This window comes from Dermacentor albipictus, chromosome 5, assembly GCF_038994185.2.
Source record: "Dermacentor albipictus isolate Rhodes 1998 colony chromosome 5, USDA_Dalb.pri_finalv2, whole genome shotgun sequence".
NCBI classification, from domain to species: domain Eukaryota; kingdom Metazoa; phylum Arthropoda; class Arachnida; order Ixodida; family Ixodidae; genus Dermacentor; species Dermacentor albipictus.
Window position 1 is genome coordinate 166,921,622 of NC_091825.1, and position 13,416 is coordinate 166,935,037.

General features: G+C 45.8%; 1 protein-coding gene and 1 pseudogene across 8 annotated transcripts in view; both read right to left on the reverse strand.

Annotated features, from left to right (window-relative positions):
• Positions 1-13,416, reverse strand: part of LOC135904021 (splicing factor, proline- and glutamine-rich-like) — a 114,826-nt gene that overhangs the window by 79,035 nt on the left and 22,375 nt on the right. The window lies entirely within an intron of this gene.
• On the reverse strand, positions 5,676-7,642 carry LOC139060609 (uncharacterized; annotated as a pseudogene).

Consider the following 13,416-nt stretch of genomic DNA (forward strand, 5'->3'; position numbering starts at 1 on the left):
ATTCTGACTTGGTGAGCACGTCAGTCGTGCACCTGCAGAAATGCATGGTTGCACCATCGATGATTGCGTTGATAGCAACCACAGTCGCGGCAAGATAATTTCATTTTGACTCACTGCAATGGCTGCACATGCGATGTCACAAACACAGCAGAAGTTGTCGAAGATGAAGAGAGCCAGCTACATCATGATGAACAAGTCACTCTGTTGCCGACCAACTCATAGGCGAGAAAATAATCAGGTTGTGCACGTGGTAGTAAAATGCCTGTCTCTGATGAAAACAAGTACCGGATGAAGATGTGCGCCATGGCCGCAGGTTTTACTGTGTTTAAAACACACTTCATAGGTGCTTTTTGTCACCTTTGACAACACAAAAATTTGGATCAAACTGGTGGCAATTTCCACAAAAGTATGCTCAGACTGCTTCCACACAGTTCTGCACGCATCCAACTTTTTTTATATATGCAATGAATACCTTGCATAATCACTTTTGAGTTAATATTGAAAAGGATTGAGGGCAATGTGCATTGTAATGAACAAAAAGGTCGTATGAGGACATAGAAAACGTCATACAGCTAACCTATTCACCAGCGAACAAGTACGGAGACGATTTTATGGTGCAGCATCCGCGTTCGATACCAAAACATGGTGCATCACACACTGCCCACAAGAAAGGTGTACCAATAACGTGCGATTTGATGCAACATTAGTGCCATACATTATAGCTCTAATCTATAAAGAGGTTATTGGAAGAAGAGGTTGCAAATCAAAAACCAGTTTTCTGCAAAACGAGTGCTATGATCGCACTACACTTGCAGTTTTACCTGCCAAGTACTGATGACCTTGACTTACTAAACCATGCACAGGTAAGTTTTACAAATAAGCAATGTTCCACCAAAAATATTCAGTGGAAGTTGCCTTCATTCAATGTACAGTAGTTGCTGAGTGTCCTACCAATTACCCTTGGCTAGTTAATCCAGCAGTTATTATAAGTGCAGTAAACTTTTCATTGCGTAAACATTGGGCCTTGTATGTTTAGTGCGTAATGCAGTAAGAGAAAAGGCTAGAGCAGCAAATAGTTTCAATATAAAAGAAGGATATGCAAAAATTATTGTTTCCCTGTATCCCATTGCGTTCGCTTTGAATAAGTATTAACTCATGAGGTGTCCTAGCCAGAGTGGCAATTACGATTTGGATGTCCCACTTCTGGAACAGCAGCAGGCTGGTACCAATGGCTCAACTCGCATTCAATATCTGTTGGCTGCCAACCTGAAGCATGAAAATGACAGGAACAATATAAGTAAACTAGCATAAGAAATATTTTTTTAGAGGGGTAGTGATGTTGTACTAGGCTGCCACGCAAATTTTCAAGTCAGTTTGTAGCGGCTACAGTGCATGTCACCAAATGAAAGGTGCGAGTACTCACAAGATGATAGATGATAGACAAAAAAGAATGCCATTTTATCCCGGCACAACCAAGACAACCGTGACCACCCAATACCAATGCATAAAACGAGGTTAAAACACAGAAAAGATATGCACAGCATTTTACACGCTGTTATTAGATGACTGAACGACGAACTAGCCCAAATTTCCATTCTTCCGATAAAATGTGGCCAAGTTTGCCAGGACAGGGATGAAGTTGTGCATCTGCAACACCTTGGGTGGTGCAAAAATTTCCTGCAATTCCAAGCACAGTCAATCAGCATTACGCAAACTAGTAAAGCACCTGCCAAAGAGATTTCGATTTTACTCTTAATGACATTCACTAAAGATGTGAATAGTCTGCCACCACACACGACAATTTAGAGGCATGTGAAATCAAATAAGTTCACTAACTTATTACTGGTGCCAAATGTGAAGTATCAACAGCAGGGCCTTGGCTGCACATAATGTTGAGTTAGATCACAATCAAAGGTACACAATGTACTCGTACATAGAATATTTTCATTAAACAAATATTTTATAACACTAAAAAAATGCATCGCTTGTGGTGCTGAACAGCACAGCTTTATGGCTAAAACTCGCATGTTTCTTTCACAACATTATGGGAGGAAAATGCCACTTTTTGTCACAGTGCCAGAAGATGTCACCCTTTTCAACTACCTGGCAAAGTCGACACACTGTTTATATCAGATGAAACCTGCCTAGTTGTGCTGTATGGCCCTGATGTGATGCAAACTCTTGACCATCTTAACTCATGATGACATATCAATGGATGCAAATACGGTTGAAATTATTTTTGTTGTTCAAATTTTATTTGAATGCTGCAATTATTATTTATTTGGGGGCCTCTGACTGCCATTAACATTATTTGCAAATAACTTTAGTTTTTCAGTCAGACAATGGCGCTGTAAGAGGAACATTGAGTTCAATGAGCATCAGTCAATATAGAAATAAGATCCATTTTTCTGCAAAACCTAAAGCCTGGCATTCAGACTGGCAGTACAGTCAAACCTCGATATATCGAACACGGATATATCGAATTATTGCGTATATCGAACACTTTCTATATCACGTGGAAAATCGCATGCATTTTTTATTTTTTATTTCGAACGGGACCGGATGTAAAATGGATATATCGAACTCCGCCGCTCCAGACCAAGTGCGCTCTGTTGACAGGAGGCGAGCTTTCCCGCAACACTTTCGAAGATAGCGGCGGCGCGATGGGCATTCCAGACTGCTGCGTACGACAGCTGCTGCCCACATCGGTTGCGCCGAGGGCGCCATTTGAACGTAGCAGCGAACGCACGCGGCGGCTTGGGGTGGCCGTGGCTTGGCCAGGTTGGCTAGTTTGACAACGTCAACGACACGTGCTTTTGGTGCTGCCGCTTGCTACTGCAGTCGTTGTTAGTGTTTGTTAGTGTGTGTGTGTGTGTGTGTGTGTGTGTGTGTGTGTGTGTGTGTGTGTGTGTGTGTGTGTGTGTGTGGCTTAGGCCTGTCGTGGTTGGTGTGATGGCTGCAAACGCGAAGAAGCGGACGTCCCTGATATTTGCTGCGAAATTCGAAGTGATACAGCGCGTTGAAAATGGAGAAAGGAAGTCGAGCGTCGCCGAAGCTTTCAACATCCCAAGGAGTACTTTGAGCACTCTGCTGAAAAACAAGAGTGATGTAAAGGCCAAGGCGGAACAGAACCAGCACTCAGGCGCGCGGCGGGTGCGCAAAGCTAAGACGTCGAGAAGGCACTGTACAAATGGTTTATCGACGCAAGGGCCCGGAAGAATGCCAGCTCGTAGAAACCTGGAGCGCTTTGTCGGTGCTGAGCCACGCAGCATGTGCATTGAGGACTTCGTTGGCGGTGACGACAGCACCAGAACAGTGGCGGAGTTAACAGACGTGGAGATCGCGGCAGAAGTGACTGCTGAACGGACAAACGAAGACTCTGCCGAGGCTGATCCAGCAAGCGCTGATGTTGCCCCGCTCCCGACTGTAACTGAGGCTGTAGCTGCTTTCGCTGTTGTGCGCCGCTACTGCGGCGCAATAGAAGGCACTGGACTGTCTCTTGTGGACCGTTTGGACTATGTTGAGGACGCCGTGGTCAAGCACGCGGTTGGCAATATGAAGCAGGCTACGCTGCTTCAGTACAATCAGTGAACGAAATAAATACTTTGTTTGAAGCTTCATGTGAGTATCTATTGCCAATATGAAGCAGGCTACGCTGCTTCAGCACTTTCAGTGAACGAAATAAATACTTTGTTTGAAGCTTCATGTGAGTATCTATTGCGCCACGATTGGTTCACTGATTGATTTGTGCTAGTTTTTGACGCGTTTTCTACGTGATTTTATATATCGAATTTATATATCGAACTATTTTGCGATCGAGCTATATCGAACTATTTTGCGATCACCGCGCTGTTCGATATATCGAGGTTCGACTGTATATTCCTAATCATGTAAATAAATAAATAATAAATAAATGTTGTGCATAAGACAATAGAATGAATGTTTACTCTTGCAGGCACAATCTCATCTGTGCTTTAGCTATCCCTGCACATGCTCATGCAGATACACGAAATTGCAAAACTAGAGATAATGCTGTAAACCAGGGGTTCTCTTCTGTAGAACTCGAGGGTTTTGCGAACAGCATTTTATAGGTTTTTGCAAACAGTCTGAAGAAACCTGACCACAAACCATTTTTCCGCCGTTCACTTCCACAATTAAATCAATTTAGAGAAGAAACCTTGCAATGAATTTGGATTTAGCAAAGCTACCGCATGCCACATCCACGACAGACTGAGCCTCAAGAGCCACCAACAGCCACGCGAGCGCTTATGCGAAATGTGTGTACGCTGCAGCGATTGAGGCAGATTTGGCAAGGTGGCACATGTTACTGCCTCACGCAAACAAAATCATCTTGTCAGGGTGTCTACCAGGTTGACATTTCCAAATTCCCCGAGTTTTCCAGGTTTTCCCCGAGTGCCTTTGCGAAATTCCCTGAGTGATGCAGAACTATCTTTTATGTCAAGACAGGCTGAAACCATATCGCCCGATGCTGTCACTCTTTAATAAGCATACGAAAAATTAAAGAAAAAAAAACGACTTAGTCCAATTTGAATACTAAGGAGTAGCATTTAAGTTATTCAATAAGAGAATAGAAGGGAGGGGTTAGTAAAATGCACAGCAAATAAAACGTCTTCGAAAAAAATTGCAAATCGAGTCAGACATTGTCAAACACAAATAAAGAGAAGATGCATACAGAAGCAAATATTTTCGATAATGAGCTATTTCTACCAATTGATAGCAAGCTCAGGGGTATGAGGCCCTAACATTGTCACAATTGAGATTCTCTCTCAACAGTTCGTAAGTCAACCTCAACTGTCCTGACACACTCCACAGCCTGTGCACAAAGCCTCAGTGTTGCATTTCACTGCTTTAAAGAGATTATTTTGGTTTGGATGAGGGACATCTGCATCTCAGTATCAGCCAACACTTTGTTTTTTGAGCTAAGCTCCTTCAAAAGAAGCGGTGGCACACTTCCTTTCCCCTTCATTTCTAGATACGTCTGTTCTTTCTGTTCTTGTCCTCCTCCTGCCACACATTCGCTCCATGGACCATTTGAAGCATCCTCTTGGTCAGTTGTACAGTCAACATCCGAAAAAATTAATGCTCATTTTTTACTGCCCTTAAGGGGGGAGGCTACCCTCGAGACCCAACTTTTTTATTTTTTAAGATATCCAGATGAAACTTTCATGGTATGTTCACACCACCAAACTATGAGGAACTGCAAAGTTTCATAAAGATGTGCTAATTAGTTCCAGAGTTATTGAGGTCTAATTAGGTAATTCATGTGTATGTCTGAGGAAAAGCATGGAGAAATACCAAGACGCCGTGTGAAGCTGAAATTCACTGTGATGATCCTTTGATAGATATCCCAGGGGGCTAAAGAGCCCTTTTTTTTTAAATTTCCCTTCCAAAAAATTTTTACACAACTTTGAATTTGATGTACCCAGTAATGACCACATTCATCAAAAATTAATTGCCTATTATAAATTAACTAAACCAGCTATCAAAAAAAGAAGCCTGTTACCCCCTGGCAAAATCATTCAGGAACAGAATAAAAAAAACGGCACGCAAATCTGAAGAACGGTTCTTGAGATATCGCTTTCCTAAGCACCACTACTAGCGAAAAAATCAATTCTGAGAAAACGGGCTTTGAAAGTTGAACACTGTATTTTTTATTAGAAAGCTCCTGCAGAGTAGCTTGAAGTGTCCCTGTGCACTCTTTTCTTGTTCTGCCTCACTTCCACCTTTTCTTGGTGTCGTTTGGTGTTTTTTTTTTTCAGCCGTAGCACATCTTTTTCAAGAGCTCGCTGGATGGCCAGGTGACCTGGCTGGAGCCCAATGGAGACTGATATTACTTCGGTTGCTTTCAAGCAGCCAGCATTGTAACGCAGCACCGCTTCATGCAGTGCTGTTTCTACGGCAATCAAGGATGCGTGCTGTTCTTTTGGCATCAATGACCAAAGGACAGAGTGGAAGGACTCCGATGCATTCTGAGTCTTTGCTCCCCATGCAGCGCTGGAGAAGCGACTTCTGCGAAAGCCGCTGGTAGACAGGCAACATAGCTGCAGCAACGTAGTCTGGAAGGTTGTGCTTGGGCTGTGGCTCACCTTTCGCCTCTGCTGCTTTGTGTCGGCACCACGATTCAGCTCCCTCTGGGCAAAGTTCATGGCGAGGGTCACGGTCGGTCGATGTGACGTGGTGATACGTTGCCATCACAGCACGCTGCATTGCTGCCACATCACTGGAGTTGTTCCTCAGGGCCCAACCATAATAGTCTGTGAGCTTCTCAATTAGGTGTTTTGTCAACTTCCCCCTTCCCACTTAGTGGCTTGTCACTCTTCTTGACAATATTACGTAGTCCACTTCCCATTCTCTTTTGCACATGGTTGAGACATTCTTCTTTTGCAATTGGCACAATCCCATAAACATTCTCATCTGTGAGGGCAGAGAAGGTACGGCTGTCCCCATCAGACACCAGAGTTGTGTAACGCAGGCCATGCCTGGATATGGATCGCTTGAAGAGAGTCAGGCCTGCTTCCACCTCCATGCTTCCAGATTTTGCATCTGTGTTCTTCTGGCAGATGTGGTACTGGTGCCAGTTGTCGTATGCTACATCTCCAGGTTTGGGCCCTGTTTGACACCCAAGGCAGTGGTTCGATAGAACTACAGCATCTAAAATAAGACCTGTATGGAAGTCAATTACAGATCCCACTCCAATGTGGGATGTGTGCCTACGCTTGTGCCACGTTCCGTCGTACACCACAGTGATGTCTTTGCAAAAGCTGGGGTCCATTTCTTTATACGCGCTAATAACTGCTGCGGCAGAATTAGCGTAAAACGTATCCAAGGCGTGGGCCTCTGGCTCCCTGAACGTCTCCTTTAAATGCTTTTGAAACGTCTTGTGGTGCAGACCTCTGTAAGAGACGTTCATAGCAGCCCAAAAATCGTTGAGAGCCGTTTGGCCCTTTCCTATTTGCTTCATAGCCATCATGGCGCAGACGTTGACTTCGAAAGCCTGCGTGTCCTTTTTGCGGGGCGATGACCACAAACTCTCAATTGTGCCACAAGAGGGGCACACGACTTCGAGTTTTGTCGCCAGTCCAAGCTTGGTGCTCTCTCTCACAGTCAAACCACCTTCCAAGCAATATCTGCACACTGTGCAGCGGAGCAGGGTGCTAAAAACGTCCATCTGAACTATAGAAAAATGTTCGCCTTCACTTGTAGGTGTAGCTGCAGGTGTAAGAGTCGGCTCCATGAGTTGAAATTTCTTCCGGGTCGCTGGCATGGAGCAGAGTTCAGCGCGAAGGGCATCACGGCGTTTAGCATTGGCGTCGATCTCTTCCTTAGTTAGAAAACGCGTCCGCAGATGAATGGTCGACGGTCCGCTCACGCTCGATGGCACCGGTTCACAACACGAGCTGGGTCCGGCGATCTCGGAAACACTCGATGTGCTTGTGGCTCCAGGCACACTCAATGTGTCGGATTGTTGATCGGCGACATCCGATGGCACAGTTCGACCGTTGCAAGCACCTACGTAGTCGGCACTCCCCGCAGAATATCGGACGCTGGATGGTCGGACAAGCTGCATAGCGCGCTTCCGCGCACCGAACTTCGCCACTGTCTTGCGCTTCGTTCTCGACATTGCGTGCAACATTAAAAAAGGCTGCAGAACTGGCGAAAAAAAAGAAAAAGCAGGAAAAATAATCGAAAACATAGCACAAGGCGATGAGCAACTCGCAAGCAGACGCCTATCGAGGCGCACGGAGCAAGCGGCAGCAACGAGGCAAGTGCGGCGGGCGCGCAACCGATAGGAGGAGCCGTCGCCGCCGCCCGCGCAGCAGCCAATGGCAGGCGCGCGTTGGCCCGCGGGATTTGAATGCGCTGCTCTGGCCAATCAGCGCTCCGCATCGCATCGAGGGAAAACGCCAATAGCGCCTCAACCGCGCCGCCGACGCCATTTTGCACGGCAGCAAAACACAGACAAAGAATTCACGGTCAAAACGACACCAAGATGGCGCGGGCAGGCCGCATGGGCCGGAATTGGCGTGCGCGCGAAGTTTGTCTTCGTTTCGGCATTTGCGCGTGTTTTGAGAGCTGGGGTGGCGTCAAAAGTAGCGTTTTTTTTTACTTTGCGGTTGAATTGCGGGTTGATAATGACAGAACAGGTAGTTTATGAGACATACAACCCGAAAATATTGTTTTTCAAAAATCGACTTTTTCGCGATTTTTCGGTTTTCAAGGGCCGCGTCCCCCCTTAAGGTTTAAAATGGCCAAGAGCACGTCCGAAAAAGCTTTGGAGGTGACAGGTTTATAAGTTACAGTTTGTAAAGGTACTGTTGCACATCATGTGCGAACACAGATGTCACAAGCGCACTCTACATGGATAGATGGGAGAAGCAGACAAACAACCAATGCAGCCTTAGCGCGCTTTGAGATGCTGGTTCATGGTGGTTTTGATCGCAGTATTTTCGTGAAAAGGCCGGCTAGTTGTGACAAGTATTGTGCACAAATCGCTTTACTGGCAAATGCAGCACGAGTTTATTTCTGTTTCCATCCGACAAGAGCTATCCGGTGAAGAAAGCCGCATGGATAAGTGACAGCCGGTGATGCTATCACAGCAAACAACTTGCTTGCTCCTCGCAGATCTGGTTCTCATCGCGCTACTTGCGGCTGCTGAATTGTGATATGCCAGCGGCGCAAGGTTATTACAGCCGGCTAGCTTCATTTTGAAGCCGCATTTTGACGGAAATGTGGAAAGCTCAAGATGGACGAGGACAAACAGAGCTTGGGAAAGTGCGGAGGTGTCACTCAGTTGTCGCTGACATGTAATTATAATATAAAGCGATGTCGAAAGTGCACCTCATATGACAATCAGCGCATAGCACTACGGCACTGAAATGATCAAATGCAAGCCATCTGAGGGCAGTTGGTATCGCTGACGGGCAGTGCGCAATGACCACCGTGCGACAGAATTCGCTGGTTTGCTCTTTTCTCCCAACGGTGTGGAGATATCCAAATGTATTTTCATATAGCCTCTTAATATTCAGGCATGTGCTAAGGAGTTCAGAAACGACTATGCGTTCAATTCCTAGCGGAAGCTTCTTCATAACCGGCGACACAGACAGCCAGAGAGCAAGGCTTACCGTATTCATCAGTGGCAGTTAGTGCATGCAGTCGCGAGAACAACGCACCGTTTGAGACTTCCCCGTATTTACCGCACGCGAAGTAGGACCGTTGTAATAAGACAATCAGCTCTGTGAAACTTTGCTTTGTTGCAGATGGGCCATATTAATACGGTAAACTAGCTTAAATGGAGCATCACGCTCGGCCCGCTGACTTTGTCGGCAGCCATCGATCGCTCAAGCCTGTAGGCCTAGCCTAGGCAATGACAACGCTCAACCTTCTTGGAGGTTATAAAATATAGTGCACAATGCCTCAAGCAAACACCTCTCCCTTTGTGTTCTGTGTACTAGGCAGACAAACAGCAGGAGTGCACGCAAGGTAACGCTTAACATCAACTCACCGCACTCGTGTTAGCCTAAACATTGAAGAAATTAAGCTTTAGCCATGAACATCACCGCTTATTATCGTCAAACAAAGCATCCAGCACGGAAAGCTTCACTTACATTGATTCTCACAGTGCGTGGAATCTGCCTCTTTTTTTTAACGTAATCTTCTTCCTTCAGTGCCGAGCCTTGATGAGCCTGGCGAATAGTGGCAGTTTTAGAAAGCAGATACTGCCACACGTGATCAGTTTGAATGGTACGCTTCGAGAAGTCGGAGGTCCGTGTCATGTACAAGAACTGGAACGGAGTGACGGCGTCAATAGAGTGTTTTAGTTGAGTGCGTTTACGCTCCACTAAGCAGTTAAGCGGAGCGGAAGTGCGAATGCGCATGTGCCGTCCGCTTAGCCGTAAGGAGGATAGCGAAGCGAGGAACACGGTCTGCTTAGAAGCTGCCTGAGCGGAGCATGCCGCGCAGCACTTTGGCTAGCGTTGGCGTCAGAACGGATTAGATTGGATGCAGAAAGCAAGCGCGCTGGCTAACACGTGGCGTTCCCCAAGACGGCGCTTTATTTTCTATTGGATAAAATGGACCGGTAACGCATTACAAGCGCACGTTTAGATACCCCATGGAGAAATAAGTTATATACATACATTTTACTGTATAAGAGTGATCATAAAGTGTTTTTATTTTCTTTCATTACCCTGAATTTAGCCAGGGGGCGCTGCAACTACAAAAGGTCCGCTCCGCTCCGCTAAACGTATAACTAAAACGTGAAAATCGCCCGCCGCTCCACTGTGGCTTAGTGGGGCAGCTCGGAGCAGAGCGTACCGTAAAGACGCTCAACTAAAACACTCTATTTTTGCCGCAGTGAACACACGCGGTTGCCGCTGCAGAAGCCGAGAAACTAAACTTGCTTACTAACCACATACACTCATAAGCAGAGCGCTGCAGCTTCGCCTGTTGTGTGCCAGATGGTGCTCACTATTTCACAAACCGTTTATTAAGGAATGCATACTGTGTCCTGTGACATTTGCCCACTTGCCCCGCTTGTTAAGCTTCACTACAGTACTTCCAGTTTGCTTCACTGTGTAACGTCTGTACTGAGGTGAAGCTGACTTTTGGGAACCAGCATTAAAGGCACACTAAAGGTTACTATGAAGCCAAGTCAAAGTGATAAAGCAATGCTCTAGAACGTCTAAGGCGTCAATATAAGCACGAACAGAACTTTAGTAACCGAGAAATTGAGGTAAGTGCATGACACGATTTGAGGCCCCCCAGCGACATTCCGGTACTAGCCCGATGACGAAAGCACTCCTTATCATAATTTATGTCACTAGTACTCAACTACTCGTATTAAAAAGATAATTTCATTAGGTTATAAGACAAAAGAAAATGCTACTTGTCTACTTTTGTTCGATTGTAAGAAAAAATAACATTTTGACGTTAACCTTCAGTAGTATGGGTGGTCGAAAGGTTTCGGTTCCGCTCTACTCTGCATGCTCGAGTCTGCGCCGTGCACGCTTTGGAATTTCAGTTGCTTCATTATCACGTCGTGCTGTGCTGGTTCTGCTGGCTCGCGAAACTTGCATTTGGAACAAGCAGTTAGAATGCCACGTCCATGTGATGTCACGTGATGCGCGAACGGTCCGCAGAACTTGTCCAAGGGCAGTTGCAGCAGCGAATCCAACGTTACTTATCACTGTGTGCCAACGAGTGAACCTCTCCGTTCAAAGTGATTAAATGCCGTACCTCTGCCACAGCACGTTGGCAAAGAGCCGAAAATCGCATAGTGTGCTCGCTGCACTTTCGTCCAGAGGATTACGAGTTCAACACTGACTTATTTGAAGTCGTGTGGAGTACCTTTCGAAGCAATGCTTTCCCATAGCGCTGTTCCGTCGGTCTTGCCTGCGTTCTCCGAAGCGCAAGAACAACTGCAGGTCGAAGACAGGGCGGTGAGTGCGGCATTTGGTCTTCACGAAGGAAAAGCTACAAATGTGCGAATATGTACAGCCATGGTATACAATTGCCATCGTAGTAGTATGCAACGCCACCGGCAGCGCGAGCCCTCAGCAGCAGGTCACGTTCATCAGTGCTTAAGGGGGGACGCGGGGATCAACTCTTGAAAAACGACCCAAAAATCACTTTTTAGAAAGTTGCAGATACAGGGTGTCTACCAAGTTGACATTTCCAAATTCCCTGAGTTTTCCAGGTTTTCCCTGAGCACCTTTGCGAAATTCCCTGAATGAGTCAGATCTTTGTTTTATGTCAAGACAGGCTGACACCACGTTGCCCGATGCTGTCACTCTCTAGTAAGCATGCTGAAACAAAAAAATGACTTAATCCAGTTTGAATAGTAAGGAGTAATATATATTTTATTTAAAAAGAGAACAGAAGGAAGGTGTTAGTAGAATGCACAGCGAAAGAAATGGTAAAGCCCATTCCAAGTTGAGTCGAACATTTTCAAATACGAATGAAAAGGAGATGCATACATAAGTAAATATTTTTTTAATATCAGCTATTTCTATCAACTGATAGCAAGCTCATCTGTATGAGGTCCTGAACTTTGTCACAACTAAGGTTCTCTCTCAGCAGCTGGGAAGTCAACCTCAACTGTCCTGACATACTCTCAGCCCGTACACAACATCTCAGTGTTGGGTTTCACTGCGTAAACAATTTATTTTGGTTTGGATGAGGGACACCTGTGTCTCAGCATCAGCCATCACTTAGTTTTTTTAGCTCAAGCTCCTTCAAAAAGGTGGCGGCACCCTTCCTTTCCCGTTAATTCCTCAGTGCGTCGGTCCTTTCTGTTCTCATCCTCCTTCTACCATGCTTTCACCACATGGATCATCTGAAGCATCCTCTTGGTCAGTTGTACAGTCAACATTTGATTTCTTGGACTTCCGAGGGGCCGCAAAAAAAAAATTGAAAAAAAAACGGGCAGTCTGAAAAAAATTAATGCATGTCTTTAACTGCCTTTAAGGGCTAAAATTACCACAGGCACGTCTCAAAAAGCTCTGAAGGCCTGCCAGCACGCTTTTTAGGCATATCAGGGCTTGTACTGTGACAGAAGACGACGTGCACGCATGTGTAATTAAGTAATGTATACTGTGTCCCGCGACAATTGCCCCCTTCCCACGCTTGTTATGCTTCACCGCCTAACACTAGTGTACCGAGGCGAAGCTAACTTTCGCAGACTGGCATTACGCAACGCGCTGTGCTCTGCGAGCTTCAAAGCCAATCGCTAGGATTACAAAGGCGGAGTCGGTGCCATTGGTGATAGCGGCGAATTCTTTCAATGAAAAACACGGCACCGCACGGCAAGAAGCTTAATAGCGAACATAGAAGCAGCTAGGCCTGACGTTGCCGCGGTGGTGGTTACGGATTTGCGGATTTGCCTGCGAGAGTGCCGGTTCGAGGCGGCGAGATAATCAAAATAGCGGCGGTGGCGGCTTTGATTAATGCCATTTCAGACCTGCAGTCGGGGCAATATACATTGACTATATGGAGTACGTGGTGGTGCCGCAAAACCGTGCAAATTATCGGGCGTCTAGAAAATCGGTCGTTAACTACTCTGGCAATACATCGTGCCGATGACACGGCGTCAATAATGATTCGTTGCGATTCCTCTGTTACTGGAGCCAGCATTAACACGACTTTCGTTCCCTTTCAATAAAGTTACAGCTAATTTTCCCTGATGGAAGCACAAATTCCCTGAGTTTTCCCTGAGTTTTTCCAGACTGTTCAAATTCCCTGAGAATTCCCGGTTTTCCCGGTTGGTAGACACCCTGGGATATTGTATCTTTGACCCCTTTTCTATAAGTTTTCCAAGTATTTCCGCTGAAAACGACTGCTAAGTACCATAAAAAAATATATACATAAGACAATACAGCGAAAATTCCGTGAAAATCG